The 27,302-nt window shown below is 39.3% G+C and overlaps 1 protein-coding gene across 22 annotated transcripts in view; it reads left to right on the top strand.

Moving 5' to 3' along the window:
* The window catches only part of Sox6 (SRY-box transcription factor 6), a 611,566-nt gene that overhangs the window by 239,550 nt on the left and 344,714 nt on the right, over positions 1-27,302 (top strand). For 2 of the 22 annotated variants that reach the window (XM_063285251.1, XM_063285280.1), the window contains one exon: positions 12,333-12,514. The exons of 19 other annotated variants lie outside the window; for them this stretch is intronic. The gene's annotated coding sequence lies outside the window, so the exon portion shown is untranslated. Of the gene's footprint in view, positions 1-12,332; positions 12,515-24,733; positions 26,546-27,302 lie in introns of those variants that run through there. One more of the 22 variants, XM_006230091.5, reaches the window with a different exon arrangement.

Below are 27,302 nucleotides of genomic sequence, written 5' to 3'. Positions count from 1 at the left end.
TTTGCCCTGCGTGCTCTTTTTTATAGTAGACCTATATGAGAATGATTACTAATACAATACAATAAAGTCAATATCAAACTTTTTTGAAACCTCCTCTACTGAAGAAATCAGTCCATTGTTTTTCAATTTAGCCTCAGGAAAATTCTCAGGACAAGGGGCAGTAGATAGTCACATATTTTTAAATCAAATAATCATCTCTAGACAAGTTACTACTTCAAGAAGAAACTTTTTTGCTGTGGGTTGAATGATATATTGGTCTATGGATGTGGATGTAACAAGTCATTATAATGTTGTGTTCATTCAGCAGAGGAATTGCTTCTTACCAGAGGCCCACAACTTATCTGATCACAAGTGTTTTGTTTTGTTTTTTGTTTTGTGTCTCTCTATTACAAGTGTCAACTATGGGGTATATCCTGTGAAAAAGGCTTTAAATCTAGGCAGAAAGTGGTTGGCTACCTCACAGGGTTAACAGGGTGAGATTGGTGATTACCGTTCTTCTTTAGTAGTGTGCTTAGCATCCTCCAGCACTGTGAAGGCTAGCTAGTAGGAATGATGCTTCCAGTGGTGACTCATTTGATTTTCCATGTTTAGGACTCAAATATGTGGTGTCTTCAGCAATAGAATCTCACTGTCAACTTCCAGAAGGTAATAAAAAGCACTGGAAATAGTCTGTAATGTTTAGAGGGCTCTGGGACCCCGTGGGCCAAGGGCTCAAAAAGAGGTAACCCATCCCCGAAATGTTTTAATAAAGTGTTGATACTTTTATTTGGTAGTGTGTGGTGTTTAGTTGGGATATTAGCCTCCCACTAAATGGTGACTTCATATATATATATATATATATATATATATATATATATATATAAAACTTCTATTGTTATAGGTTTCCATATGGATTTTTCCAAATGTCGATAGAAGTAGTTATCCCACCCCTGTATTCTGTTTTCTACACTTCCATCTCATTGGCTTTTATTTATTTATTTTTGGCAGTCTTTATTAGTGCTGGCTCATAGGGATCAGTGTCTGAAGATATTGGATACTCACTCTGATGTTTTAGTTGCTCACAGGAGAAAGTATTCAGTAATGCTATAGGATCTGATTTCCCTTGCCACAGGGTTTAATAAGCCTGCACAGTTATCACTACTACTACTGGGTAGGTATTTGTGAGTAGATTGACTGGTGATTTCGCTTGAAGTACACCACTAGAGTTATATAGTGTCTCTGCCAGATCAACTTGAGGAAGTGGACACAGTCACTGTGGATGCCTTTCTTACTCTTTAACCACTAAGATCATAAACAAAATTTACAGAGTGCAGACTTATCTTCTTAATTGTCTTCAACTGTACCTTCATGTGAGGTGCCTTCAGGTCAGTTTTCTTTATTTTCCTTTATCATAGTTAAAGATGCTGGAGGAACAGTAGGTTTGGGAGTGCTATGGACTGAGGTTTAAGAACAATTTTTAAAAATATACTATATAATTTTGATCTTGTAGTTTGAAACACTATTATAGCAAAGGACTACAATTTAATTTTTTTTTATTTGTTTGTTTTCTCAATGTGGAAGGAAACTGTATTTTCTAAGGTGTAGAGCTGAGGAAAATATAGACTCAACTCTTAATCTATAAGATCAGTGGTTTTTAACCTTCCTAATGCTGTGGCCTTTGGATACAGTCCCTTATGTTGTGGTGACCTGCAACCATAAGATTATTTTTGTTGCTACTTCATAACTGTAATTTCGCTACTGTTTTGTAAACATATGTAAACATATGTTTCCTGATGGTCTTAGGAGACTACTGTGACCCTTCTTAAATCCCCACAGGTGTCACAATCAACAGGTCACAACTTGAGAATCACTATATTATATCTTTCCATGGATGATAATATGTGTAGCATGGGAGACTCTGGTTTACAGAAGTTTGTAGTTTTGAAATCTTCTTTTATTAAGGTATCCTAGTTCAGGTCCATTAGAACATAAAAATACATACTGATTTTGTATAGCACACATTTTGTGATTGCCTTCAAACTTGAAGTTTTTTCCACTGGGACTCAGTGGGGATAAGATATGAGAGGACTGGGCTGGGGATTTAGCTCAGTGGTAGAGCGCTTACCTAGGAAGCGCAAGGCCCTGGGTTTGGTCCCCAGCTCCGAAAAAAAGAACCAAAAAAAAAAAAAAGATATGAGAGGATTGTTTGTTCATTGTTTGTAAAGAGCTTATTTAACTATCAAAATGGAAATTCTGTCAATTCTGAGTGGCTGTCTAGACAACATTAGTTACAATGGAATGAGTTGGAAGCTTCTTCTGCAGAACTTTGAGCTTCATTTAAATGACCTTGACTTCTTTGCTAGTGTTAACATTTTGAAGACCTGATTATTAGCTATTCGTCCTCATATTCAAAGCCTTTGCCTTGAAATTTCACAGTATCCTTTCCCTCCTGGGAAGCATTCATCATTTAACTTGCTTTAGCTAATGGGTTGTGAGCAAATGCCTCACATGAAGAGGCTTACAGACAGGTCAGATTGAGCTCTACTAATGAAGGATGAGATGTAGGGAGTGTAGTTTAGTGACCCCATTTGTTCCTACCATATCATCCTAGATTACCAAAATCCCAGTCATTCAGGTAAGTTTATGAACTCATCTAAAGTCAGTTGGTCTGCAAACATATGAACGGTTAACTTGTTTTAAGCTACCAAGTTTTGCAATGGGCAAACTTTCCATTGTTCATGTATCCTTAATATTTAATATAATCTCAGATAACCCCATCTCTGAAGTATATAACTCAGCTACCATCATCAATGATACTGAGTTATTAATTTCCTGCTATCCCACTGACAATTTGTTTCACATTGGCCAGGATGTGGAAAAGGGGAACATTACCCACTGCTGGACCCAGGAACTTCAGAGAGCAAAACATTCAGTGGTACTTGTGTGGAAAAAGTAGTTATTCTTTTTGTGGAATTTTAAAAGTACGCCCTCCCCAGTGGAGAGTAGCTTTCTAGAACATGGAATTATGTAATCTATAAAGAACAACACAGGTAAGTCATCAAGTTGAGTACATACAGTTGGACACATGACATGAGTTACAGGCCTATGATGGCAGTCTGGATAGTGGGAGACCCTGTGTGTGCTAGTGTAATGTGTAACCCCATGAGATGACTGTTTGCATCTGTGATGTACAGCTATGCAACTCCTTGTCCTCATTGTGTGACACATGTTTGAACATTTTTAGTCAAGAGCAACTTTAACCAAGTACTAGTTTTGAGGAGAGAGAGAGAGAGAGAGAGAGAGAGAGAGAGAGAGAGAGAGAGAGAGAGAGAGAGACTTAGAAAAGTAAAATTCACTTTACCTCTGGGTCATTTAAAGATAGCACAGTGTAGACAAATGCTATGACTATAGACTGAGCTATTGAAACTTAACTCCAGACACAGCAGGTCCAGTTTACTCAGGAGAGGTAAGGTTGGTTGTCAAGAGGCACAGCAAGTTTTATTGGGCACATGACTCTGCTTTGCACTTTGACCTTGGAAATCGGGAGGCTATTGTTTTTATGTGTTTTGTAAAGCACTGCTATTTCCTATCCTTTTCTTTTGTGGGAGAAGCCTGCTTTCATCTTAGTGATGAAATAAAAAGGTGCTGTCTGCGAGTTCTCTGAACAGAGCCTTGCAGAATACTTCTCAGAAGCTATGGCCTTCTGTTTCTGGAGCTGTGCTTGAGGAATGTTGCCTAGGTCTTGCCCTTGGTAAACTCATCCAGTTCCTTGGGAAGTCCTTACTATTTTGCCCTTAGTTAACTCACCCAGTTCCTTGGAAAGGACCTTATTATTTTGTGTAGCAGTGCTGGTCACCTGGCAGTAGGTCATTAGCATTTTTAGTCTTCTTTTCTTCACAACAATGCACAACATGCTAATTAGAGGATTCTGAAAGCTAAGTAACCTGTTTTAAAATCAGACATTTTAATTTGCAGCTTTAATGGCTGTTTTTATAATAACTGGCTTTATTGGGGGTAAAAGCACTTCTCATGTTCCACTAGCAAGGCAAAGCATAACAGAAGCTGACAAAATTAAAAACCTCATAATGCGACCTTTGCCTGGGATAAAAGGCTGTTTCATAACAATTTCCTTTTGTTCTTTGTTTAAGCCATTACTCTAAAAGGAGCCTCCGATTAATCTGAGTAAATGCATCATTACAGTACTAATCCACGTCCTTCTGTCAGTGTCTGTTTTAATTAAATAAGAAATGCTAGCAGAAAGATATCACGTACAAAGCTGTGATTGGAGAAAGAAGCACCGGTTGATGAGGGAAAAGATTAAAAAGAGCTTTACGTTTTTTTGTCCATTTGCATAGCCCCAGATGCCACGGGGTTTCGGGATGAAAAGGAAACTTAAAAAAGTCCTGACCACATTGCTCTCATAGATTTAAAATAATGGGACTGACCAGTGCGATTCTAATCATGCATTTATCACATGCTAGACATTCCAAAGCGAGGGGCGGAACAGTGTGTGGTGTGTCTTCTCAGCCGTCCGTGCAGCCTCATTGTGCGGTTGTGAAAACACACCTGCCAAATTTGGAAAGTTTATTTTAGATGAAATGTACGGTGAGACTTGGTTGTGGGGTGTGTGTGTGTGTTGCTCTCATGAATGTGTGTTTAAAGTATCTTGCACCTTTTAGTTTAGCTTTTCTTTTATTTGGAACTGGTTTTCTTATGATAATATATTAACGATTTGGGTGCTTAATTGATTGTTAACTCTAAAAGGCACACCGAGTAAAAACTTGCCAGAGAATCTTACTACACTGATACCTAGAAACTCTCCCTGGCCCTGCAGTTGCAGAATTCCTGTGGCTAGGGCATTCTCCACATGCCCACCATTATCTGATGTAATGAAAAGAGAAAGTGTGCAGCAGTGAGATTGTTAATTAATTTAGCCTAACAAGATGAAGACGAATGAAGCAGAGCACAGACTGAATGAAGTAAGAGGTCTTATTTACAATTTAATACATTTTTTATATAATACAGATTTCACTTGGTTTAAAAAACACAGACCCCCAATATTATGAACAAAATAAATCCCCCACCCCACCATTCCGCATGGAGCTTCTGGCCTGACCTCACAGAAAGCCAGCCATGGCTCCATGTGGAAGACACTTCTCCAGTGTGTAAACAGGGCTTTTCCCCTGCTAAGAACCCACAGTAGTTAACCTTTAACTCCAGGGCTTTATTATTCCTGCTGCAGACAAGAGGGGAGAACAGGCACAGAGACCTAGAAGCCTGTCCGTCTCTTGTCCTCCAGGTTGCCCCAGACATGTTGTCTCTGTTGTTTAATAATCATTTTATTTTAATTGTCTTTCACCAAAGGCAGGAATCTCAAGAGCTGGGGGTGGGCAGGGAGGAAAAGCTTCGTGCTTCTTACATGCAGTTACACAAGGTTCATAGATTCGCATTATTTTAAAGTCCCCCCTTCAGAGAGTAATGAGCTTTCTCCGGGATTTGACCTTTCATCATTCCTGCTTTCTGCTCAGAAGTACTTCCTTCCTTCCTACTGTAGCTAGAAAAGACGGTCTTTTATCTCGTGTTACTGTAGGCAGTGGTGACAGGACTCCACAAATGGTGGGATTATGATCACTGTGTTTTTATCTCAGGGGTCAGGAACAAATGCATGCAACTGCTTCTAAGGATTTCAATAAACAGGACTTTTTTTTTTTAAAGTCCAGACAATTGCCTTTTATGTTACTTTTAAACAAAGCTACTAGTCCATCAAGAGTTTGAAAAGAAAACAATTCCACAGAGTGCCGGTATGGCCACAGACCAATCATCATGGCACCCATTCTCAAGTCCTTTATTTTTCAAGTCCACAACAATAGGTTGTTGATTCAATGGACAAGACCAGAACAATTAAGTTCTCTGTTTAGCAGCAGTGCAGCATTTTAATGCCCTTCTCTAATAATGCTCTCATTATTGTTATTCTAAGACTGGGCCTCAGGAGGAGGAATATTTGCTGGAGGTACGTCATTATTTTGCAAATTTCGATTAGCTCATCATGTTGTCTGTAGTGTGAAAATCGTAGCTAATTAGGGCAGCCAGTTAGACGACCAGCTTTTGAGCTTATGAGTTAAAAGGTAGCATACTTGATAGGCCAGCGATGTGAAAAGGTGGTAAAAAGGAGGATTAGAGCAGTTGCCTTAGTAACTCCAACTCCCATCTGGGAGGGAACAATGGACTTGTGTTTCTCCCCCACCTTGGTGTAAAAATTGGTTTTGTTTTGAAAGGACAGGGTTCTTTTTATGACAATCTGGAATTCAGCCCAACTGAGTGCAGTTTCAGTTGTTAGGAGAGACCATTGGGATAGGAAAGATGAAAAGGTCATGGTGAGCCTCAAGGACATGAAAGGTCGTTGTCTGGTGAAACAATGGCAGATTGTGTTCTTTTTTCCTCTCTTTCTCTAATATTTCAAGCCAGCCTCTAAGTCAGGTGATGGGAGAAATACCTACAGTTTAGTCAGGTGAAACAGGAGTGTGGGGGACGGGAGGGGGGTGTACTATGCCTTAAAAAGAAAGGAAGGAAGGAAGGAAGGAAGGAAGGAAGGAAGGAAGGAAGGAAGAAAAGGGATTTCTCCAGTATTTCTTTGTCACCATCTCCAGATTCCAGTGTGCTCTGGATGGCTTGCCTCTGTGGCCAGCACATCTCTGGGAACCTCTCCAGTATGAAGAGCTTGATTTAAGCTTTCTCTTTGAGCTCCCGGAGGACCAGTGATGTGATACTTAACAATAAATTTAGTTGTTGTCGCTTTCTTGCATTATTGGTACCCTTAAAAGGTTTTCCTTAAAATGCACACGGAATAAAATGAATGATAAATATGAAAGAAATTTGTCTCAGCACTCCACAGGGTTTTACCATAAATTCTATGACTTCCATCACAGAAAGTTTACAGGAAACTGTTTAGATGTTGCCGCAATAGCAGTGCAATTTTTTTTATGTACATAAGAAAATGCCACAATTTTAGGATCTACTAGGGGCTTTTTATATGGGGATGGTGATAGAAAAAGACTGAATGCAGTGCCATTTCTTTAAAATCCTCAAAATAAAATCACCCTTCCCAGGTTCACAATACTTGTAGTTCAGCGAAATGAATAACTTCTCTTGTCCTCCCACATTAGTCTCTCTCTCTCTCTCTCTCTCTCTCTCTCTCTCTCTCTCTCTCTCTCTCTCTCTCCCCTCCCCCTCTCCTTTCTTCCTCCCCTCCCCCTCCCCTTTTCTCTCTCTAGCTCTCGCTATGTCTGTGTGTGTAAAGCTAAAAGGAATAAAGGGATTGTTGCGTTTTATAAACAAAAAGGCTGTTTTTGATGCTCTCAGAAACCTTCATTTCTTTCTTCTCTGTTGTATCACCATGGTTCTGTGGTTGAAGCTGAACTTGGTCTAGGGGGTGGTCCAGGGGGTGTGGAGATTTCAGATTCTCCCTTAATCCCAGGTCTCCGATTGCCCAGCAAACCGCCCTCATCAGAGTAACCTTTGTTCTTTGGAGAAGCTGCATTCCTTTTGTTCCTTGTAGACTTGACATAGCTGAGTTATGAAACTCCAGAGTTGCAAGACTTTTGCTACTAGCTAGTTCATTTCTATATTTGAAACATGAAGAAAGATGGAAATGAAGTTCAACTCTTTAAAGCTAAAGGGCTACCATTTGTTATACTGTCTAAATATGAACACCTGAATTAAAAGAGAGAGAGAGAGAGAGAGAGAGAGAGAGAGAGAGAGAGAGAGAGAGAGAGAAAGCATTATCCAAACAGGTTTAACTTGCTTCCTGGATCTCTGAGTGGTTGAGAGAAGATGTGGTATCAAGCTAAGACCTGGTATGCTGGCGGTATTGAGAGAAATTTATTTTGAAAACTATTGAAATTCTGTTTTACAGAAATGGAACTTCTGTATGGTAGTGCAGTCTAGGATTACATCTGGATAACCCTGGGGAGATGAGCTTTGGTCGGGAAGCCTGGTTGCCAGTCCTGAGATTTCCTTCATCTTCACTGTTTACTGATGTGCTTCCAAGTGTATTAATGTCATTGATGTTTTTAGCACTTTTTCTACCGTGGCAGAATCCTTACTTTCTTGTTTTTGTGTTTGTAAAAAGTGACCTGAGGTTATTCAATTTTATTAGGTATTTGGAGACATTAGATTTGTTACATGATTTGAAAATGTAGTATACATTTGGGAGATTATGATGAGACTGTAAATTTGTGCTATATTCAGATACTCAAAAGCAAATATAGAATCATGATATTTAATATGATCAGTATAAATGCTATAATTTATGTTTTGAATCATTTAAAAAGTATTTAGAAATTTTAGGCTGCGTGTGGACATAAAAGGGAATGACCCATATCCTTACCTTATTATTTCATATTAAAGGAAATTTACCCCTCTATGACATTGGCTATATTTTATTTCAGCCTTTTTTATGCATGAGTGTGAGAAGAAAGAACACGGGTAGTTATTTATGTTCTGTCTCTGATGCTCAGGGCAGTACCTGGCTTATCTTAGGCACTTGGCAAATAGTTATGGGTGGAAACGAATTTGCATGCATGGATCATACCATAAGCACACTTTTATATTGGAATCATTTTATTGGATTTTCTCATGTTAATAGTTTTTAGGACATTTTCTTTTTTCTTTTTTCTTTCTTTTTTTTTTTTTTTTTTTGGAGCTGGGAACCGAACCCAGGGCCTTGCACTTGCTAGGCAAGCGCTCTACCACTGAGCCAATCCCCAGCCCCAGTTTTTAGGACATTTAAAATGACTTCCTCATGTGCTTGCACACGTCCACCACACTGTGTTTTACCACGGAGTTAATCATTTTGTTAGTTTTCACTGTCACATGGAAGTTAATTTAGAAAACCATCTTTTATTAATCTCCAAAGTAGTGTTTGTTTTCATTAAGAAAAGCAAACCCCTCTTGATTGCAGTAGCCCATGAAATGCTATCGCCTTTTCCTGTCATTATTCAGCTATCACTTCCTTAGTAGGCCTACATTGACTATCCTGTTTGCACTACATCACTACCTTTCTGGTGCTATGTATATTTCCAGGCTTCACTAATTTTCAGTATCTCCTGAGCTTCTTGACCTTCTTTCCCATCAGAATACCAGCTCTGTGGTAGCAGAGGTTTGTGGGTAGTGGTAGTCATCCATTCCTCATGCCTAGAACACCAATTCAGAATTTCAGTGGTAATACTGAATGAAATAACTGAAATTTGAAAGTAGAAATGCTTATTTCAAGGATTTTTAAGTCAAGCATTTATTACACACACATGCAACACTTATTACCCAATTAGTACAATGACCAACGACTTCCATTTTCCCCAGTTTTTAGGCTTATTTTTGAATTTGTGTGTGTGTGTGTGTGTGTGTGTGTATGTGTGTGTGTGTGTGTGTGTGTGTGTGTGTGTGTGTGAACCTGCATGAGCCTGTGAGACCCATATGCTTGTTAGAATTCCTTATGAGCTGGAGTTACAGACAGTTATAAGCTACGAAGTAGGTGCTGGGAACTGAACCCCAGTCCTCTACAAGAACAGTAAGCACTCTCAACTGCTGCACCACTCTCAGATCTTGCTTTTCCAGTGTTGATAAATCATTTGAGCAACATCATTAATATTTGTCTCTGTTGATTACTGATCGGGTTTTCCTGAGGTTCTCCACATGAAGTCATCTGAACTCAGGCGTTAGGTAAATGTTTGTGTGTATCAAATCTTCCCATCACAGCAGCTCATCATCCCTTTGTTCATCCTCAGGCTCGTCTGTAAGACTCCTAAGGTTTCCATCTCATTGCAGTCTCAGATTCCATGGTTAAAATTTACTATATCCTGCTTCTAAGTGATTATTGGTTCTTTTCCCAACATTTCTTTAGGAAGAACATTCCACAAACTCCTGTTGACTGTTTTCACTGGGTTACTGTTATACAACTGCTTAAGATAATATAACATTGGCTGGGAAGATGGCTCAGTTGATTAAATGCCTGCTATACAAGCTCGGACACCTAAGTTCAGATGCCCAGGAGCCACATCCAAAGCCAGATGTGCTAACACGTCTGCAATCTCAACTCTAGGAGAGTGGGAGGAGAAAAGTCAACTTCTGAAGTTCATTGGCCAGACAACCTACCCTAATAGGTGAACTTCAGGTCTTAAAAAATAAAGGTGGAGAGAGAGATTGAGGGAAGACACCTGTGTCCACACTTGCACATGTTCCCACATGTGTAGATACACACACTCAGACTAACAAGTACACACATCATACACATACATGTATGTAAATATATCACACTGTGCACATATTCCACATCATATACATACTACATTACATATTTATCCCTTTCACAATGATAGTAATATGAGCTAACAAAAACAATCCTTTATGTCTTTTGTGAGTATGTTAATTATAATCTTTTGTAAATCATAAACTATGTGACCATTTAGTAGCTACAACAGCTATATCATATTTATATGGTACTCATGCTTTCAAAGTTTTTCACTAATAATGGTCATGATTCCTTAACCATAAAAATGCACCATGAGATGAAAAGGACATGGCTTATTATATTAATTTTGTAGGTGACAAAGAAACAGAAAAACAAAGAAAAAGTCTAGACCCAAAGTTTATATATTGGTAGAGAGGCATGGGAATTCATGTTGCTTGAGTTCTACTGGGTCAGCACTATTTGATCCAGTTTGTAGCCTTTTCTCTCAATTAAATCATCTCTCTTTTTTTGACCAACCTTAGTAGATACCACAAAAATAAAAACAAATACTTATAATGAAACAAGTTTAAAATCTTATTTGTTTTTTATTTCTGAGACATAATATTGCTATGTCCTTTAAGCTGGCTTTGTAACCTCAATCCTGCTGTTTGAGCTTCTGTCCTAGCCAGGATCACAGGCCTTGGTTCTATACCCAACTCTTGGCTTTTATTTTACTTCACTTCCCAAGAACATTGGCTGTTCTTGACTGTCATCTGCTTTCCTTCATTCTGACCATGCACACAGGCTTTTATCCAGCATGTGAACCTTGGTTGTTTTCTCACCTTCTAAGTAGTTAGTTGTTCATTTCCATCTCTGGATGTGACTATACATAGGAGCAGGTACAGAAGGGCAAATGAGGTCTGGAATAGCCTTGTAAGTAAGTTAACACAGTAAGCACAGTGTATCAACTAAGAGATTGGGCAATAGATACCAGCAAATGTAGACGATTATGGAAATGAGGCTCAAAAGAGGAGTTAAAGTGTTCCATAAAGCAGACCAAGAAAAAATCCTGTCTGGAGGTTAGACCACTGTCAGACCTGAGGCACCAAACAGAGTTAAAGGAGAGATTCTAGTGTCTGGGTGGTCTGCATATGGCAGATTGTCAGTACCCTAGAAGGAAGGGTCAAGGTCTCAGATGGACCAGCCCATTTACATATAATAAAGCAAGGTAGAATGTCAGGGTCTAAAATCAAGGCAGAAAGTCAAGGTCACAGGGCTGGAGAGATTAATTGCTGAGTGGCTAAGTGTTTTTACTGTTCTAGCAGATGACCAGAGTTGGTACCCAACATTCATGTCAGGCAGCTCATAACTGCCTGTGACTCTGGTTCAAGGGGGCACCCTATGCCTCTGGCTTCCATGGCACTCACATGTACATAATCAAAAAAAAACCCACAAAAATAAATCTTGAAAAGGTCAAGGTCAAACTAACAGCAAGAGTAAATAATTTTATTCTTAATCCCCAGAATTTGTATTGGAGACTCTGACAGGAGGTCAGAAATGGTTCCTCTGGAGAAGTCTTTAAGCCTTTAAAATCTCATGAGAACTGCTTGGCCTGTTAGGACTGAAGACAGAGGGTCCAGGTGTCTACATTTTCACAAGCATTCCAGATGATTCAGAGTCAAGTGTTTGCAGACCACATTTGGAGAAAATTGCCCTAAATTGTCAGGAAGCACTTATTGTGGGATAGGGGACCTAGTGGCTACTGCTGTTGGGAGAGGAAGAAGGCATTTAGAATTTAGACCTCCTGCTAGAAGAAACATCTCTTATGCTCAAGAGTCCAGTTGTGTTTATCTGCATGCAAGAAAGCAGTAAACATGGACTGGTATGCACTGGTCTGTGGCTGTAAACCGCCTAGGTTTTTCTCCTCTCTAGCTTCCTGTGTTTATGACCTACGTGCTTTTGTAATCCCTAACAAACATTTATACCTTTTGTGTAAAACTGCAAGGCAGATAGTTCTTTTTGACCTAATCCTAAGTGTTGTTCATTTTTTCTTTTTTTTTTTTACCTTCCACTTGATAACTGCATGATTAATTTTCTTCTTTTCCCTCCCACTTCCTAAATTGATTAGCTCGAGCTGGGCAGGCAGACTGCTGTCGTGCTAAGGGTTAACCAGAAGAGAATTACAAATGAACTATCTAGAAAGTTGATTATTAATCCAGCTAGAGAAGAAATATCCTTTTACTTAGCAAGAATGAGTATCCGAAGAGTGGATAATATTGTTCAGACTGTGGGGTGGAATGGCAGAGCTTGGTAAGTAAAACATAACCTTTTATATTCATTTCTGAACAGGTAGAATGTTGATGTATGTAAACAATTACGCATAATATAAATTCACAAGCTGCTAGAACATTCTAAGGAGTTCCAAATGTTCTTGTCGATGAGATAGATCCCTGTACACTCTGCCAGCAGAAGGTCACGGAAAGTGTTTGCATGAGTGGATAAATATATTTAATTTTGAAAACATACGATTAGATTGGTGATTAAGAACAAGGAAGTGGGCATGGAGGAATGATTAGTAGGATAATCGAAGTCCAAACCTCAAGTAACAGAAACTGAAGAATCCCCAGTGACAAACGTACTTTCTTCTCTCTTCTCTCTTCTCTCCTCTCTCTCTCTCTCTCTCTCTCTCTCTCTCTCTCTCTCTCTCTCTCTCTCTCTCCCTCTCCCTCTCCCTCTCCCTCTCCCTTTCCCTCTCTCCCTCCCTCTCCCTCTCTCCCTCCCTCCTTCTCCTCCCCCTTCCCCTCTTCCTCTCTGCTTTCTCCACACAAGAGCACATGCTGGACTCTCTGGTATTAAATATAATTTAAAGTATAACATTCACATAAAGATTCACTGAGATATTTTCCAGACAATGAGGCAACAAACACTGTCATAGGTTTTCAGGGTCCCAGGACTCATTTCCTTGCTGTATTTAATTTAAAGCCCTTCCTAAAGACAGCTTTTATTGTATCTGTGAATTGGAAGGGAAGAGAAATGAGAAGATCTGTGCTATTTGTACAACGAAAATTAAGTGAAAAGGTAGGATTTTAATAATGTTCTTCCACCAAAGATTGCTCCTGTTGAAGGAGAAATTTTGATGTCAATATTCAATTCTGTAAGGTTGAAATTTTCTCTGATACCACAGAAAAATAAGCCTTTAAATGTAACGTGGAACAAGGGTATTCTCAAAGCTTGTGTAATAAATAATATGAATATGAAGCTATTTTTCTTAGAAGTCAGACAATTTCCTCAAATTGCAGTTGTGTTGACAAATGAACACTTTTGAAAGTATGTTTTTAATGATAATGACATCATTTCAAATTAATATTTTATTAGTTAGTGCTTTTAAATGAGTACAGAAGTCTTCTTTTAAAAATTCTAAATTTCAAGATAGAGCATATGCTATGTATGTGCGTGTGTCTGAATGTGTCTGAACACAGATAGGAAGTGTATGTTCAGAGCGCCAGAGCACCATGGGGCCCCACATACTTGGCTCCTGTTTACTTCTCATGTCCTGGCCTATATTTATGGCTGGGAGCAGCACAGCATAATAAATGGAATAGTAAGAATATTAGTTAAATGTATGTAGTTCTTAGAGGTAAGTGCATGCCTTAGTACACTTAATCCTCATATTAGCACTGTGGTTCTTGGGAAGCTGTGAGGATTAAGGTAGATGCTAAAACAAAAGTCAAGCTAATTAACGATTCCTTAGCATCTGATAGTATAAGTCGAGAGAGTCAGGGCTCAGGAGCTTGACTGTGTAAGAGGGGGAATACCTGAATTTGATATGCTTGTCTTGAAATTCAGAGACTTTGGTATAGGACCAGTGAAGAAGGGGAGGGAACTAACCTCTGAATTCTCTGCACTCATTAATTCTTCAACAAATGTTACTGTGGAATTTCAGCCATACAAATGAGATCAGTTATATCGCATAGCATATTAAATATGTATACATTTAAAAGAAGTGAAATGTCACTACAAAGTTTAAGCCTCGCTCAGTCTCCTCCTGTCATGCCAGAGGTAGCCACTTTCTTGAGTCGATGCTTCATTTTTTGTTTTGTTTCCTTCCTAAACTTGACTCAGATTTCATATTCATTGTGTCATAGTGAGATACCCTCTTACCACTCTTTGGATCCTTGGCTTCCCACAATTCTCTCATCAACTAAACAAAACAAACCGAGCAACAACAACAGTGCCAAGGTCCTCCTGCCCATTACCCAAGTCTCCCCTGGCTGCATCTCATGCTTTTCTTAGCCTTTCTAACCCAGCTCCTGTACCAGTTTCCAGTTACTTCTTGTAGCCACCAATGTAATATTAATTTTTTAAAAACTTTATTTTTTATTTTTTATTTTTTTATTTTTTTCGGAGCTGGGGACCGAACCCAGGGCCTTGCGCATGCTAGGCAAGCACTCTACCACTGAGCTAAATCCCCAACCCCAAAAACTTTATTTTTAATGATGGTTCTTAAACACTTTAACTTCCCTTGTAGCTCACCACCCACCAGAGGAAGTAGGAAAAAAGGATAGCGGGGGAGGGGAGAGTGGACCTGTTTAGAAAGGTTCTTTGGAGCAACTCCTGTCTGTGTTGTCTGGAAATCGTCAGTTCAGTTTATAGGTTAGCAGTAGCAGCTCAATCCACTTGCAAACACTTCACAGATATATCAGTGGTCTACTTTGGTAGAGTCAGGATAACAAACACAAATCAGCAGTGGTGGCACTACCTAGCAGAGACAGCCAGGTATCAGCCTCAGCACGAGTTAGCAGGAGGGACCCAGAGGGACACCAGGAAAAGTTCTCAGCTGTGCCTCTCTTATCAAATGCAGAGACCAACAAGTGTTGCATAGCTAGCTCTATGAGCAAGGCTAGGTCAGCTTCTGTCACTGTCCATCCAGTCCTATTTATACCCTGCAAACATCATGTGTCCTCCATGGGTCTTGCTTCAGCATGTGTGTCTGTCTCAACTGACATCACTCTGTCAATCATCTGGGAGTCCGAGGAAGCAGCAAGAAACTGCAGCACACCACCAGAAGTTTTTTTTGGTACAGTTCTCTGTGGAGTCCCTTCAAATGTAGTTCAACTACTCAGTGTAAGGCAGACCAATACATGCTTTCCCTGTGTTTGCTTCAGCTAAACATTTCTTCACAAGTCTGCTCTAGTCCTTTATTGTAGTTCAGTTAAAAATTCTTTCATGTGTTTCCCCCAGCAAAGCACCATCCAACTGACTTTCCAAAGAACCCTTAAATTCCACTTCACTCTGATTTATTTTCTGTCTTCACAGAAGGCTGTCTTCTCCTCTGTACTTCTTCAGTCTTTAATAGTACACTTCTAAATCATCTTTTGGGTCTCTGTTTTAGGTCACAGTTTTCATTAATTTAATCTATTAATTTACTATTGATTCATTTTTTTGTGGAAAGGAGATAGATGGGCCTTTATGTGCCACAGTGCACATCTAGAGGTTAGAGGACATGTGTTAGAGTCCTGTCCTTTCTGTGGGTCCTAGGAATGGGTCTTAAGTTGTTAACATGTGAGGCAGGTGTTCTTAGCTGCTGGGCCATCTCAGTAGCCCAGGTCCTAATTTCAAAGTCATTTCTTCAGAAAAACCTTCCCTAATCTTTCCATTTCTAATGCTGTTTGCCCACAAATATCTTGCCTACAACTCCTTTGATTTATCTGATATTGTCATTTTAAATGATCTAGTTACAGCAGTGTCTTTCTTTCTTCCTTTCTTCCTTTCTTCCTTTGGAATAGCCTACTTTGTTGTTGGATTTTTTTCTTCACATGTAGTATACATCTTCACATGTAGATACATTGCGTATCACAGGCATTCCTTAAGTACCCATTACTCTCAGGGAGGGGAAAGTAGTGAAAGAGAAAAGAGAAAGGGAGACTGATGTGAAGGACGACACGTCTCTGATGGTGACACTGATGGTCTGTTGTTCTGTATGGACACATTATGTAGACAGAACTCTGCAGTTTGATGTCAGTAAAGAATGAACTGAAGATGTGGTACAGACACAGGGACTCAGCCCCACATTACAGGCTTATAGGGGACCTCAGTGACTATAATCCTATTGTAGAAGTGCTCTAAGAGACTCCTAAAATATGGGGGAACTTAAGACTCAACTGCTAGAATGAAAAGCCTGGAGGCCACTTGTAGGAGTTTTAAAGCAGGAAGCTAGAATTTGTGGTGGGGAGAGTGGGCATGGTACAGTTACACAGCTTTGATTGTTTTTCAGGACAATTGTAGGTAACTTTTTAAAAAATAAAGAAAATGAAGTCAGGTAGGTAGGACTTACCAAATGTTAGGATATACTTACATTGTATTCTGCGCAAACCTTTGCTGACATTTATAATTAAGGTCCAAGGCTTTGAGATTGTTCTCAAATATGTTTGTTTGTGGTAGAGGTAGGAGAAAGGTAAAATGAAGATAGTAAGGGGACTTAAGTCATGTTTTTAAGTAAAGTTCTACTTATACAATTAAAATTTTTATTCAATTTAATGTTTACTTACTATTTTCTTTCTATTGTTCTTTTATTTAAACAGACTTTTAAATACAATATATTCTGATTATGGTCTCCTTTCCTGCAATTCCTCTGAGATCCTCCCCTTACTATTATTTATTTACTATTTTGTGAGTGTGTTTATGCCACAGCAAACACTTGGAGGTCAGAAGACGATGAATGGCCATTGGTTCTTGCCTGCCAAATCTGGTTCCCTGGGCTCTTTCTTACTTGGGTTGTCAGGTTGGCAGCAAGCGCCTATATCTACACAGCCATCTTCCCAGCCCATCTTAGACAATTCTTGTGGGAACCTTATGACATAACGACAGTAAGGCTTTTGCTGTCATTGTTTCACAAGAACTCAAACAGGATCCAAGATTAAACTTATTTTAAAGAAATTCCTAGACACAGCTTTCTATGCAAAAAGAATACTCACTTACCCTGAGACCTCCTGAAGGCTTATGTCAAAGGAAGTGTTTAGTGGCTTTGGTAGATGTCTTCTATACATTGTCTTGACTTGAAATATTTTTTTTTCTTTTCTCATTTCCTAGAAATGCTAAGTAGTTAGCAATTTCCAACAAATGGGAACCAAATTGTCTAGATGCTTGTAATCAATGGAGATACACCACTGAACTTACTTTATGTTAAGGATTATTGAATGAACTTTGTCAGTCAAGTTCCTTGCCTGATATCGTAGAGCTCCAAAACATGGCACAAGTGTTACTGGAAAAGAATGGAGCAGTGAAACCATGTGATATCATAGGGTGCAGGCTCTCGGGTACATAACTAAGTATTCAGAGGAAGGTACTCACGTGTATGATTTTAAAAAGAACATGAAGAGTATTTGTGTTTATGTCACATATACACACATGGGCAAACAAGTGGCAAGTAGCAAATGGAGGTTTTTTTTTTCCCCCAGACAAATTCCAGGAGCTATTTGTAATGATTACCTGAAAAGCTGTTGTGCTTTAGGACAGCCAAACTTCTGGGTTTCAGTTGGACAAAGGCTGAGGAGAGGGGTGTCTGCTCATGCTTGTTTGGGTTTGGTGATAGAAGATTCCAAGGTGAGCAGAACCAGGAGTGGTAGTCGTCAAGAACAGAACTTAGGAGAATGTGAAAGCTTGTGTGGGTCAGATGGTACAGACCTGCAACCCCAGCTACTCCAGAACATGCAGCAAGATCCTATGTGCCGGACATTGTGGGCTACAGAATGAGTTCAAGGCCAGCTTAGGTAAACCTAGTGAGACTGATACAAAATAAAAGTAGAAAAGAAGACTATGGATATTGCTCAGTGGTAGAACACTTGCCTAGTACACATAGCTAGTATACATGAAGTCTGATTCAGTCCCTACGCCACTCAGATAGAAAATGAGAATACAATACCTAGGCAGCAAGGATATGGCTATATGAGAAGTAGTGTATACCATGGTATGCCAGTGCATGAGTCCCAGGGAGCCATGGCCACAGCATGCAAAAGGAAGTTTGCAAGCTTATAGTTGCTGAAATACCATGGACTTCCCTCCTGCGTGGCTCACACATTTGGCCTCCAAGAGGAGAATGACTAAAATACTGAGCTATAGCAAATGAGTTCAGGGTTAATTCTTAAAAACAGCTGTCTTCTGTGAGTCTCTTAGCTCCAAAGGGAAATGACTTGATGCAAGGGACACATTTATGTATATTCCTCTAGTATGTGAACTTCATGAAGTCCAAGCTTGCCTTCTGTGTTGTTCAATCTAGGAATAAAAAGTGGTATGTGTTTTACATCTAGTTAGGCAGGTGATATCTGCCTTTAGCCCAAGTGAGGATTTTAGATTCCACCATCTTTCTTCAAACCACCAAAGAGTAGGTTTCAGAGACTTATGTGCTATGAGAAGGGGAGACAGGAGAGTAGGGATCTCAGGGTAGGATGTAGCTCAGCAGTGTGCAACAAAGATGCCAGGCTGGGAGCTCAGGGAGCTCAGGGAGCTCAGGGAGTGTAGGCCTCAGCACTGGTGTAAACAAAAAGAGTGTGATTTGATCTGGGTTAGTCAGAGGAGATTCAAAGCAGACTCAGAATCCCCTTTAGAGGCCTCTATTTGTATGCTAAAAAGACTAAGGATCCCATTTTTAAGTACCTTATTCTGTTATCCCAGCCTCCCTTCATAGAGGGGGTGTTCATAGCCCATCGAGTACTATCACAGACAAGATACGACATTTCCCCAAAATCATTGACTTCTCAAGTGAATAATTATTGGAATAAAGGAAGAAAAATTTCTTTAATGTATCTCTTCAGTATAATCTGTTTTTCCTTCCAAGAGTAACTGCTATTTTCAATTTGAGTTTTTCCTCCAGACTTCTTCCTATATAATCATATAGAAATATGTATGACTATTTAGAAATACACAGTTTTATTTGTGGGAAGGTAACACTCCTCTCTTTTACAGGTATCAGTTTATTCTTTTCACGTTATTTTTTTCCATTTAAAAAATTATAATTTGGCTTGTTGTGAAACCATGAAGATCAGAGTTCAGATACCAGTTACCCATGTAAATGCTAGGCAAAGAGTGCATTTAAAACCTCAGCAGAACTGGGCGTGAGGGGAGGGCTGTGCATGCATGTGCAAACACACACACATGCACACACATGCACATACATGCTTTATGTCTTATTCTTCTACACTATATTTTATGCATATACCATTGCTACACCTGTGCTATCCAACTTACAGTTCCTCAAGTGAAATTTTAGATATTTAAAAGTTGGGAAATGGTAAAATGTAAGTTACTTTTAAAAATATACAAGTAAAGCATAGAAGATGTCGATTGGAAAGGATCAAGATAATCCTATGGGTAGATAAGGGTACCTGGGACTTGTTTACTTTTGAACACCAACCCTTCCCTTCCACCCATCTTTCCTTAAGTCATTCACATTGAAAGAATGTGAATTGTGATGCAATTGCCCATGGTCTCACTTTTATCTTCCCCAGATGTTGTGTGGCTTATTGAATGTCTGATCCTTGGTCTAAAAGTTATTTAAGGTAATGACTCAGGGCCTTGTTCCCTCTTGAAACCGTCCACTCACTACACATCAGGTTGTCGCTCTCTATCCTAGGCATCAAGGAGACGATCAGCATTTTCTATTTGCTTGTTTGTCTCTGTCTTTAGCTCTCATTCTGAGGATGGAGCCTAAGTCTTTACACACATATGTTTATGTTCAACCTCTGAGCTACATCCCTGCCCTAGAATCCAGGACCTAGACGATTCCAGAGTATAAGGAGCCTACATGTGTAGCCAGGACAGACATATAAACTTATAAATGTAGAATAATGTGATAGAAGACTGATTAAATCATTAATGAGAGTAACTGTCTTGTCTAGGGTAGTCAGGGAAGGTTTTTACAGGGTATATGACAATTGTTAAGTTTAAAGATTCACTATTACTTAATTGAAAAGACAATAGAAAATACATGGCAGGAATGTAAGGCCTAAGGGCTCTGAGAAGTGAATAAAGCACGGTGCCATTTAATTTCTCATGGAGAAAAATGAGATGTCTTTTTGTATAGGGAGAGTGGCTGGTAGTGAGGAAAGACCACTTGAGCTGAAATTTGTTTAAGAAATCTGGGGAAAGAGCTTGCTGTGAAACCATGAAGATCAGTTCAGATACCAGGTACCCATGTAAATGCTAGGCAAAGAGTGCATTTAAAACCCCAGCAGAACTGGGCGTGAGGGGAGGGCTGTGGATGCATGTGCAAACACACACACGTGCACACACACATGGAGTTCATTTGTGTTGGCCATCTTTACGGGGGAAGGATTTGATATAGACATTCCATTAAGGGATGAGTACTCCAAGATATCAATGTCTGCATATTGTCCGGTTGTGGATTTGTATGTTAATTACCATCGATTGTAAGAAGAAGCTTCTTAGGTGAGGGTTGCATACGTCATTGGAAATAGTTTTATTGCTATATTCATTTTGAACATTAGTGGTACATTTTCCTGTAGGCATCTATGTAGTCATAGGTTGTTTGGCCTCATAAATAGTGTTAGGTGTGGGTCCCATCTCTTATTGTGGGCCTCATATCCAAGCAAAGGGTAGTTGGTTACTCACCTAAAGTTTGTGCCACTGTTGGACCAGTCTATATTGTAGACAGGTGGCTGTTGTAGGCCCCAAGGTTTGTAGTTGGTGAGACTGATTACTTTTCTTCTCTGGTTGTGTGTGTAGGGCCTTCCAGCATATTGAACACTAGTCAGTAGGGATGAAACTAATTGAGCACCAGCTAACTCTCTCAGTGTTCAATGCCATGGTAAGCGGTGTTTTCAGCAATAGGGACCTTACTATTTTGTGAGGTGTAACTGAGAGCACTGGCAATGGCCTGCAATGTTGATGGCATCTACAGGATTCCTTTGGCTGACAATTAACGAGATGAAACCTATTACTGGGACTGGAAGTTTTACTTGGTACCCTATGATGTATGCCTATTGGGGCATTGTCTCCAACATTGTAGGTTAATTCTATTTAAATCCCTTTTATATATGTACATCTTTTAGGGATCTTCTAGAGTAGTGGGTTTCCACATGACTTTTTAAAAGGTCTTTTGTGTGATCCCTCCCCAGGAGGGAAGCTTAATCTTGATTGCAGTTCAGCAAATCTGAACTGACAAACTCCAGATTCAATAAAGGATCCTTCCTGAAAACACAAGGAGAAAGCAATTGTGAGAAGACCTGGGCGGCAATCATCCAGCCTGGTTCTCAGTCTTGACTGGGAAGAAATCTAGCAATTTTGCTGTCTTTTTGTGATGCTAAAGATTAAACCCAGGGCCTCATGCATGGCAAGTAAGCACTGCCTCTGTGCCACAACTCTAGATATTTGCAATTTTTAAGAACAGTAGCCCCATGCTTAGGTTATGATTAACCAAGCAAATTGATTTTTGAAAATGAGATATAGCTATCTATATTTTTAAAGGTCTTTATTTTATTTCAAGATACACCAACACTTGAAACCACTGAGTTGTGATGATTTAAGATACAAAGACATTGCTTAATATGAGCACAGGTGCCAGGAAATGAGACCAAAACGATAGCACCCAATCAGGTCACACATGTGATGTAGATTTACCAAGAGGGCTATGTACAGTAGATGAAGAGAGATAACAAAACTCTTAAGGCAGGAGATTAATATACTTAGGTATTGTTTTGGGATCACAATGCAGGTTTTAAAAAATTGTCCCTCTCACCTCTTCCACCCTATCCCCAAGAGTTATCAACTTGGAATCAGGAAGGGAAACTTTCATTCATTTTGTATTTCTTATGTGCAATAAAAGTTATTAAAGATGAATGGACTTAACGATTTCTCTAATCCTTCTTATTATGCTATTTCCAAAAGTAAAGGCAAATCTATATACATGTAAGGACCAAATAAATAAATAAAAATAATTATAAGTAAGAAAAGCACATTTTCCCCCAAGATCTTATGCATACGAATACATTCAATCTTCCTATGAGTTTTGAATTTTGCTGAAGATGGCTTTGAAGTGAGGCCAGTGAGAATCACACTCAAGGGTTTGAGCTGAAGAACAATATGACTCCCGACACCACAGAGCTCTGAACACAGGACAGCTGCCCAAGGCTACTCCTTGCTGCCAACATGAAACTCTCCTCTGAGTTCCAATGTGTATTAGCTGGTAGGAGAGGAAGTCAGAGGAAAAAACTGCAAAATTTAATTAAATAATGTTTTACATATTTTTCCTTTAGACTCAATTCAGCCACAAATGAAATAGCAGTTGCCTGGGATTTCCACAGCATTAATTAATTCAAACAAGGAAAAAATGAATCAGAACCAGAAACTTATTTATTATGCCCTTCTTTCCTTTAAGATCTCAAAAGTCCCAGGGTCTCCTGTGATCACAGGAGTTTGCATTTTTAAGACTTGGGTATATCAAATTTTAAATGGATTAAAACATCCTCCCAGACATAATAGTAAAAGGAAGATATTTGTTTTCATTAATTTTTCTTTACCATTCTTTTAGTGGAATTTTTTTTCTTTTAAGCGACAGTAATAAGACTTGAAATAGTAATGCTGCCAAGAATGGAGCACCTCTTAAAATACCTTACAGATAAAGTGGGCTTCATCCTCTTCATGCTGTAATATGTGGATGACCTGTATTTAGAGATGGTGTCCATCACCTTTAGTCCCTGGCAGAGGGGGAAAAGAAAGAAGTACCTGTCCGTATGAGCTGAGTCAGCTAGAGTAGCAGCATATCCATCCAGGGAGAGCATAAAAGACCGAACTGAACATTAATTGAAGTGGGATGCACAGATTCTGAATTCTAGACTTGATTCTACCAGAGGTCAGTCTCATGCTGGGCACTTCCTTCAGTCCATCTCTACTCTGTACGCAGTATAAACAATGTTGGTAATGTGTCAGTATTTAAAATCACTGAGGTGTCCCAGTGTCCCAACACTTTGTGTCTTTATTTATCTATTTATCTTTTCATTCTTATTCATTCATTCTGCTTCCCTACTTATCTTTCTATATCCATTCATGTATCTCTGAATAATGAAGAAGTAGAAAATGATTTGTGCTTCCAGGAGGATTCCCACTTTTTGAGTGGAACCATCCTCAGGTGTCTGCTTGCTATGTGTCTCTGGTACAATCTGCTGGTTGGACAATTCTAAGAGCTAGCTGCTGCGGGTCAGAAATGAAGCACTGTTGCTATGGCTTCTCTTCTGATAGTTTAGTTTCCCGTCTTCTCCTTTCTCTGTCACCTGTGCAGTACCACACAGTTGGTGTGATGGATGGCCATACCAAAACCTAAGCAGTGGAATTTCTTACAGAAAGTAAATGCATTTCATTTAAGATGATGGAGCCTCAACTTTCCCACTTTATCCATGTGTTTTGTTCTTTCCCTAGGGTTGTTTAAACTTTGTTTTTAAACTTTCAGACAGAGACACATGTGCCATAATAGAAGCTCCATGCTTAGACACTTTTTTAAAAGCATTCAAGTGAATTTGTTGGATAACATTTTTTTCCTTGAATGACACATTTTGTCTTTCTTTTTTTAAATTCTCATTTTTTTAATGTCACGCACACTTTGATTAACCTTTGTTCTTCTAGGGACAGTGCAGGTTATGTGAGAGAAGACTAACAGTCAGTGAGGAATCGTCTGTCATTCATGCATGTGCTCCTTGAGATTCTGGGCGTCATCTTTAAGAACCAGCCCTATGTTTTACAGTGTAGCTAAGCATGCTAATTTCCTAAGCAGTAAATACAAAGAGTTTGTAAATACAGTTAACAGAGATAATTACAATGACCTGCAGTTCCAGTATTAAATAGACTCTTGGCTGGGTTAGATGGCTCAGATGGGAGAGCTGCACAAGTCCAAGCACTTGAGTTCGAATCCTGGAGCTTCCAGTGGAAGGAGAGAACCAACTCCTGAAACTTGGTTCTGATGAACACTGTGGTATGCCCGTAGGGGTATATACTTACACACACAATAATAGTAATGCATAACATTTAAAAGGAAGTAGCACTGGGACCGTTTTGTTTGATTTGTGTGCAGCTGATGTCATATCATAGTTTTTTTCTGGTTTTACCTGATGATCCTCTGGTTTTTCAGTTTCATTTCTTGCTAGCTTATCATAATGGCTCAGAGTGGTCACCATGACCATCCAGTCCTGACCTGCCCCTGAGCTGAGAGTCTGCTGGTCTGTTGACTTCTTGCTTCTATATTGAGCAGCCACAACTGCTATGCCTTCCAAACTTTTGTATCTGCATTTGAGTTTTCCGTATTTACCTTTGTTACCAGACTCACAGTTGTTATTTCTCTTCAATTGTTATTTTGGCCTTTATCAGGATCAGTTCTATACTCCAAGCTTCTACTTAGATTTGACTTTGAACTTTCAAATTAGATAAAAATAGGAAAAATAGCATTAAATGAGCTTCTTCAATTGCTGAACACTGACATAGCTGTACAGGAATTTCACCATTTATTTTTAAGTACTTAAAACTTTTATTTTTATCATTCTTAATTATGTATGTATGTGTTCATGTGGATATGTACATGAGAATACAGTACCTGCAGAGGTCAGAAGCATCAGAGCTGCTGGCCCCTGGAGCTGGAGTTACAGATAAGTGGTGAGTCACCTGGCATGGATGCTAGGAAGCTTCTGGAAAAACAACAAGTGCTCTTACTTCCTGAGCTATCTCTGCATCTCTGCTTTTCAATTCTTAAGCATTTATTCCTTTTTTATTTCAAGTAGCAAATAACTAGAATTAAGAACTCAGCATATGCCAGGCATGATGCTGAGAACCTTACAGATACCCATTGGGTTTATCCCTGCAATAGTCCAGCAAGGTGTACCATTTGTACACTGTATGCATGAAAATTCATAGGCTCAGAGAAGTTGAATAACCTGACTGTATTACTGATAAATGTTAGAGACAGAATTTGAACCCAAGTGTGGTTCTCAAGAAAATAGACTACAGTGACATTAAAGTAGACTAAGTAGACTCTGAGCTGAGAGGACTCTCCTTTAAGAGAGATTAGTTCTTAACAGATGACCTTGAGATATTTCTTTGGGGTCTGCATCCATTCTGATTCGCACCATCACTACATTGTTACTACTGGGACATCATGAAGGGTTGTTGTCAGCTTTGTATTCAGGACCAACAGAAAAGACCTTCACAGCCCTCAGCCAGGAAGGGGCATCCTCCTCCTACTCAGTGTGACGAGTTTTAGGACTTGCCAATCCCAGGATCCCAAGTACACTTTTGCTGTGTTTCTCATATCAGGCATATGACTCAGGATTTGTGAAGAAGCAGATGGTCTCTAGGAGCAGGGCACTGACCGTAACAACGCGCTTCTCAGGGAAGCAGATGTTAACCTCTTCACATGCATCTAGATGATGCAGGGCTCAGAGAGCAGTCCCTGAAGTTCCTCTTTCTAGGTTCAAATCCTACCTCACTGTGGGTGTATACTCAGGAAGTTCGTGCATGTGTCTGACTTCTCTTAGAAATGAATAGCAGGGATAGTGGCAATACACCTGCTCCCAGGACTTACTCCTACATGATTTGTTTTTAGAATCAAAGAAGTTAATGTACGTAAATAATTAGCATAAAACTTGTATAATATGTGAGGTACAAATATTAGCTATTAAGATTCTAATTTGAATTTTAAACCATTTTTGAAAACTCAATGTTTGTGAAAATTAAATCTTTAAAAGCCTCCATTAATCAGTATGTTTTATTTTTTAATCTAACAAATAATGGATGCCATCTCTTACTTCTGTTTTTTCCTTTTCTTAAAATCTACTCTCAAGTTGAGAGTGACCTGACTGTGAATTCTTTGTTTTTTGGGGGTGTATTTCTTGGACCTAAATGCAGAAATCTAAAGTTGGAAGATTTTGTTTAGAGTGGACCCAAGGTCCAGGTGAAGGGTCATGAACAGCATCTCTTCACCTTGGTATAATATCCTACTTAATGTGAGCATCTCCTGTACTGTTTCAAAGTGTGTGAGCTTCCATTGGGCAAACTGGAGAGAATGTAGTCTTGTTCAGCAGCTGACTTAAGTGTTGAACCGTCATTCCCTGCTCATTTGCTACTTAACTATTGGAAGAAAGCGGCAAATAGTACTGAACTACTCCCTCCTCTGTGGTCTGAGTGTGCAAAACAAAGATAAAAGCTATGTTTTCTTCGTGGAAGGGTGTGGAGGTAGACAGTAATTTCAAATAGAAATAATGAGGCTTCCAATTGCAATTGAGACTCCCAATGAGGACACTGTGGCCATCAGAGGAAGAAGGAAAGAAGTTCATTCCTGAAAGAGAGGTATTGGAGTCAACATTTAGACTGTGATGTCTGTCCAGGTGCCTGGGTGCTGCTGTGAATGGGGATGTGACTGTTTGACAAAGGTGCTGTCTGCATAGTTCCAGGATGGCTCCAAGAAGAGCAACGCCTGCAATTAGCAGAGTGAAATCCAGTGTTCTGATAGACAAAGACTTTTGCTTCTTGGGTCTCTTGCTTCTCTGTTATGCCAAATAATTTTGAGAGTTGGCTTATTATAATAGTGATTTATCATTTTTGACTAATGACATTGACTTAGAGGAAAAGTTACCAGATTCTGATGAACATGTGTAGAACTGTTTTATTACCTCAACCAGCCAACCTCCCCTTAACCCTCTACCCCCACCCCCACCATGAAGCATTGTTCAGTCTTGCTGTCACCTTTGGGTGGTATTTAAACATTTGTTTTTAGGAGTTTGACTCAGTGTGTATATGCCTGTTAGTGTGTGTGTGCACCTCTGTGGGCATATATTTGGACTGGGAAGGGATGAAGAGAAAGTGAAAGTTTGAGGGGATAGAATGTGACATTTGATGCAGAGGAGTGGAAATTTAAACTAAAAGATTTTCAATGTTTTCATCCACAGTTAGAAGAATGAAACTGGCTACATAATACACATTTCCACAGAGTATTTATGAATGCAATGTAAAAATTATAAGAGCAAGCAGACTTTCTAGAAATGGGAGAAAAAAGATATGATTGAAAAAACTGGGCAGAGGTAAAGAAAACACTTTCTGAACATAG

This window comes from Rattus norvegicus, chromosome 1, assembly GCF_036323735.1.
Source record: "Rattus norvegicus strain BN/NHsdMcwi chromosome 1, GRCr8, whole genome shotgun sequence".
In the NCBI taxonomy this organism is placed as follows: domain Eukaryota; kingdom Metazoa; phylum Chordata; class Mammalia; order Rodentia; family Muridae; genus Rattus; species Rattus norvegicus.
This window is presented reverse-complemented; position numbering and strand designations above follow the sequence as displayed.